Here is a 6,030-nt window from a genome sequence, read left to right as displayed (position 1 = left end):
AGGAAGCAGAAGGTATTATTGGTCCGTATCGGTGTGAACTCCAGTTCGACGTCGCGGTCTCAGCGAGAACCTGCTAAATCTCATCATCTTGCCCAAAGGATGGGTTTCGCACTATAGATGCAAATTAAGAGGTGCTACCAGTTGTACCGAAAAGATCCTATAGGCCCCTTCATTCTGAAGTTGTGCACGTGATTCGTCTGAAACCTTACTTTCATTGATAGAAACACGTACTCTGACTGCGCCCTGTTTAATCTGCAAGTTTTCATTATGCCTCAACGCGCACCAGGATGATGCGCCTTTCAGAGGAGAATATAGTGTCATGCGTCCCAATAATACCTGCTGCTGCCTGTACAGGGCAGATAGGCTACACAAAAGATAGTGCAGTGTGCACGTGAAATCTGCCGCCCACGTTTTACCCGGTTCCCGCTTTTGCTCCTGCCAAGCCGCTGGTTCAGGACGCCCAATATTTCCGGCTGCCGTCTCGGGATGCCACAACCCGTGACAATATCTCTCAAACTGCTTTAAAATCAAGAACAATAGACATGTAAAAAAACAGTCATGATGTTTAGAAAATGCAACGAACAGGGAAGATGGGAAAATGAGGACATGTGCAAAAAAAAAAAAGCTGCAGCAACAAGGGTGCCCCCACTGACTCTCATCAGCGGTCCCCAGAGCCAGGGGGAGCTGAAGACGCTTGCACGTAGCGGTACACGTAGAGGCGGTAGTCCTTGCTCGCCATAACTACAGAGCCTCTACCCATAAAGGCCACGTCGAAGCACTGGGCGTGCTTGACCTTGGATTCGAAAGCGTTTACCAACTGTCCATCCTGGGTGAAGACGGTCAAGTTGAAATTGTTGTGGTTGTCTGCTACCACAATCTCGCCCTTTTGGCTCATGCAAACCGCAATCGGGTAATTCGTCAGGCCCTCACCACCAATCTGACTTAGAAAAACACCATGGTAGTTGAATACTTTGACGCAATGAGCCTGGTTGTCGGAGATGAAGATCTCCTCGCGATCATTCACCACAATGCTGTTGGGGAATTCCAGGTGCTTGGAGCAGTCAAACGTATGGAGTACACTGCCGTTGAGGTCAAAGATGATCACCCGCATCACCTTGCACTCGACGACAACAACGCGGCCCTTGGGGTCCACAGCCACACCGCGAGGATACTGCAGGATCTCAGCACCAAACTTGCGCACGAACTGGCCGTACTGACTGTATATTTGTATCTGGCGCGTTGGTGAACGCTCAGTCACTACGATATCACCTGACTGGCGCACCACCGCCACCCGGTTTGGGTAGAGTAGTTGTCCATCACGTTTTCCGCACTCACCAAACTGGAACTTAAACCTCCCCTTCTGGTCAAAGACCTGAATGCGGTGGTTGTTAGTATCGGCTACGACAATGTCATTCTGGGCATTCACAGCCACACCAGAAGGCTCAGTGAACTGTCCCTCCATTGTGCCGAACTCTCCAAACTTGCAATGATAAACCATCCTTCGCCGCTTGATCTGCGACCTGAGTGAACTCAACCCTAGACCAGTCCCAGCTATGCACTTGGATGAGAGATCAGTCAGAGCTGTCAGCGGCGCAGGCACCTGGACATCCTTGGAAGCATCGAAGTCTGAACCATTCCGAAAGACGTCAGTACCTCCACTCAACCACTTCGCACAAGGGTTGACATCTGCACGGCTGGTTGGGAAGGTACCTAGGTTACTTCCAGAGCTGGAGCGCATGTACAGAGGTTTCCGCCCAGGATGGGATGTCAGAAGTGGTAGTGGATTCTGGCGAGTCTGATGAATCGGTGACACCCGTTCAGCGGGAATGAAAACACCTTTTGACGGAACGAATAGTGGTTGGCGTTGAGAAAATTCAGAACTTCCGCCTTCCTTAATGTAGCCAAACGTGTTTTGCACCCCTATCTGGATGGCCTGATAGTTGGACGCAAACTCGAGGTCCATGCTTTGGAACGCAGGATCAGGGCGAAACGAGAGCAATTCGCGGAACTTTTTCTCTAGCAGGCTTTTGACGATCAGGACTACGCTACTCGTAGAATGACGATCCAACTTTTCCATAAAGGCACATACGTTGTGTATCCTTTCGATCGTATCTTGAGCCTTTTGCTTGAGCAAGCCAAGGGCCGTCATCTTGGTACTGTAGACCTTCTCGAGCTCACGCAGCGTCTCCTGCTGCCGCTCCTCCAGCTTCGAACTGTAGAACTGATATGTTTCTGCCACCTGCCCCTTCGCTCGCTGGTACTGAGCTTGCAGACGGCTGGATACCTGATCAATGGTGTTGAGTGCTCCTCGGATTTCTTGTGACTTTGCCCATCCGTCCTGCACCATGCGCGACAAGCCCTCCAAATGCCGAGGGGCTGCCTCACTCAGTGGCTCCAATTTGTGCATTACGTCGGAGTGGTCGAGCATAGCGCATTCTTTGCAGACAGGTCGGTTGCACAATAGGCAAAAGAAGCACAGTGGTTCCGACCGGTGACGCAGGCAGGCGACTGGTTTGTCATGAGGCTCCTGCCACTCACCTCTCGTGCTCTGCGGCTCTCCCAACTTAAACACTCGATGGCCGTCGAAGCAGTAAATGAACTTGTGCGCCAGCGCACAGTTGGAACACAGACAAATGGCACAGTCGAAACAGCGCGCAACTGCACTCGAGTCTTTGTTCTTGCAAACTGCGCATCCAAGACTAGCATATTCTATAGCCGCAGCTTCAAGGACGTTGGAGACTGCATAGTCGGATGGTAAGCCAGCAATGCCTCCTGGTGGCAATGGTGTTTCGTGGCTGCACTGGGGGCAATGAATCTTGTCTCCAGTGCACTCCTTTTGCAGGCACCGTTGACAAAATGTGTGTAAGCAGTTCAGCACCTTAGGAATAATGAAGGTTTCATGGCACAAGCTACAGATCGTGCTTAGCTGGGGTAGAGCGTCACTCCCGGAGCAGCAGCCATGCAAGAGGCTGCCTCCTCTGCTGTCTTCCCCATCATACCTGGGTGCCATCAGGGAAGTGGGCGAGCCTAGTTGAGAGCCCGCACTCATGTCAGACCCACTTAGTGTTGCTGGCTGAACCATGAGGTCGACCTCGGAGAGCATATCCTCCATGTTGTCGGCCTAGTCGCGCAGACCTTTCATACAGAGGGGCAAGCAGGACTTACAGTCTTATTCGCGAGTAGCGGCAGGAGCATGTAGTCGCCAGCAATCACGGCTTCCGCGATGGCGGCATCCTATGCTCGTTGTGGCGGAGACACACCTGCGGCGGAGCGAACGACAACCAGATGGACTGCCCGTTAGAGTTCTCAGGACGTGATGCCTCGTATGTGAGCTTGGTGACGACACGGGAGACAGGCTTCGGCGCGGACGAGTAGCCTGCACCGCAGTCCTGCCTCGCGCTGCATCAGGCTCCGTGGAAGCTGTCTATTGCGATGGGCTGTTACGACAACCGAAGAAGAAGTGGGCTGCTGGCAGATATAGATAAATAGATGAATTTATTGAAAGGAAAAGCAGAGAGGTTGGCTGGAATTATTAAAATCTGGCATGCTACTCTGCACTGGGGAAGGGGAAGGTAAGAAAGAAGATCATGATGGGCGACGACGCGACAGAAGGCATATAATATATATATATATATATATATATATATATATATATATATATTCACGGCAGCTTGATTTTCAAGCGCGATTCACGTCAATGGCGCACAAAAAGGGCAAAGAGCCCGCACTGCCTGGACACCCGTCTCCTTGTCCTGCCAAACGTCCAACACGCTGTGGTGCTCTACGGACTAGAATGTAGCGAGCACACTTCGCAGCGGATATACCGACTGATTGTCCCTTTGCATATATTATTGGTGTGTCCAGTGTATGCGTGTGAAAGAAATGTGCTAGCCGCTTCCTTGAAGCGTCTGGACAAGAGGCCTCTGTTCTGTCGGATGAACTGCTGCTGGACGCTTGGAAAGACAAGGGGAAGCATGTCCAGGCAGTGCGGGCTCATTGCCGTTTTTTGTGCGCCACCGGACTTGGTTCGCGCTTGTAGAGCAAGCTGCCGTGCCTGCATATATATTTCATATGCCTTCTCCTACTTCGTTACCCATCATGATCTTCTTCCTTCTCCCTTTCCCTAGTGCAAAGTAGCAAGCCAGACTTTAATCATTCCGGCCAACCTCTCTGCCGTTCCTTTCAATAAATCCATCTATATATCTATATTGCTGTGAAGAGGAAGAAATGAGGGTAAAGCTGAGTTGGAAAAGCGCTTCCCACTAGAGCACCGCCAGAGTCATTTATCACTGCGGTCATTATAATTTCTGCTGGCTAAGTGAAGAATGAGTAAAGATGTTAACTAGAGTTTTAAACAATGCTGTAGATAGCGCAACTGTACGATAACCTTAGACATTGCCTTGATGTTTTAAAGCATATTTTATGATCTTTTAGATGCCTTTCTAGGCATAAAAATTGCTGTAGGACAATTGGGAGCCATGTTTGCGAGCAGGCGCTCTTTTAATTTCGGTTTCAAATTTTAGTTTTCGAACGCCACTTACGCTTGCAAGGTCAAATGACTTAAAACAGGGAGTAATTTGCAAAAAAGAGCTGCTTGCACTCTCGCGCTCTCAGGCATCGTTTTGTCACAGAGCCGCTTGTTCTGCCATGCATTGTAATGGCCCCTGCGTGCGCTGTATATAAGAGCACACCTCTAAACGTAATCCGGTATATCGCTTCATGTGTGAGTAAACGCGCCAAATTGTACATTTGCAATTTTCATGGCAGATTTTACCTTTCCTAACAAGAGCTATACGTGAACAATGGACTGCAAGGCCTGTGAACGAAAATTTCTCGGAGGCAAATGAGACCAATAGCAAACTGAATACTTTTATTCCTTGATTTCCTTGCAGGAACAGCGAACAAGTCATTCGCATAAGTCGTTCAGCGTCTCGAGTCTACCCCCTCTCAGTTATATCGGAAGACGCTGCTGTCCTCGGAGCATTTTGAACCGTCATTTATGGAGCAAGACAGGGCAAAGAAGTGGTCAGTGAACGCACACGCGAGCACGTTTTTACATTGACTGAAAGCAGCACTAGTCATATAGAATAAGCCAGGCAGGAACACTGCCGGGGAATTCGGCATCGTTTTTTTTTTCTATATTGTGTTCGTCTTCTTGAGTTAATGCAAATTTCTGACGTGTTTTTAGGCACGAGGTCGGAAACAGCGGGGATGTGTGTGTGCGCGCTCAGCGAACGAAATGAACGCGAAGCACATAAATATATCGGGGCTAGCTGCCCTTCAGATAAAAACAAAGAAGCACGATACCTATGTGAGGTCACAGTAGGTACGCGACACAATATAGCATCATAAACACTCCAGGCTGATGATTCTATTGTTATTTCTAGAGCCGACAGCTACACACTCACTGCATGCCACTATCATTTCACGATCTGTGTTGCCAGGATGAATCCTTTTTCATCTGCCAGATTTAACAAGTATAAGTTATCTGGCAGCCATCAAACAGCTTCATGATGGAGGCATTTATGTGTTCAGCACTGCAATGCATGATCTGAATGGACACCCTTCCCTCTAGAGTCAGTATAATACATCTATGCATGTGGTGATAAGCTGTTGTCCAATTAACCTGGAGACAGCGCGGATTCACTATCGACTAGACTTGGCTTCAAAGAGACTCGAGACGGTGGCGTGGCACTTGAAGCGCCGTCTTGAACATTAATGGCCTAGGACTTCGTTGCGGTTATTTCGTCCAGTTGGACCGCAAGTGTCCCTTTGAGTGTCTGAAGTTCTGCGCAGAAACTTCCTTTTTTTTTTTTTTTGCTTGAAAATGCGGTTGTCGTCGCATTCTTCCCGTTAAAAAAATTGTAGCCCGTATAACAATCACCATCAACCCCATGCACCACCCTCCTAGCGGTTATCGGCTTCGTCTTTGCCGCTGAAAACGTGGTTCCTTGTTTTGTGTGTTGTGCTTCGTCGGCACCAGCTGCCGTGGATAATTGTTCCGGTCGTCGCGTCTTCGGCGGCATGAGC

General features: G+C 49.3%; 1 pseudogene; it reads right to left on the bottom strand.

Annotated features, from left to right (window-relative positions):
- Nucleotides 1-658: 658 nt before the first annotated feature.
- On the bottom strand, nt 659-3,112 carry LOC146203166 (protein brain tumor pseudogene; annotated as a pseudogene).
- Between the last annotated feature and the right edge of the window lie 2,918 nt (nt 3,113-6,030).

This window comes from Amblyomma maculatum, chromosome 1, assembly GCF_055883805.1.
Source record: "Amblyomma maculatum isolate TAMU_Amacu chromosome 1, ASM5588380v1, whole genome shotgun sequence".
Lineage (NCBI taxonomy): Eukaryota > Metazoa > Arthropoda > Arachnida > Ixodida > Ixodidae > Amblyomma > Amblyomma maculatum.
Note: the sequence above shows the minus strand (reverse complement) of the source record. Positions and strands in the feature narration are given on the sequence as shown.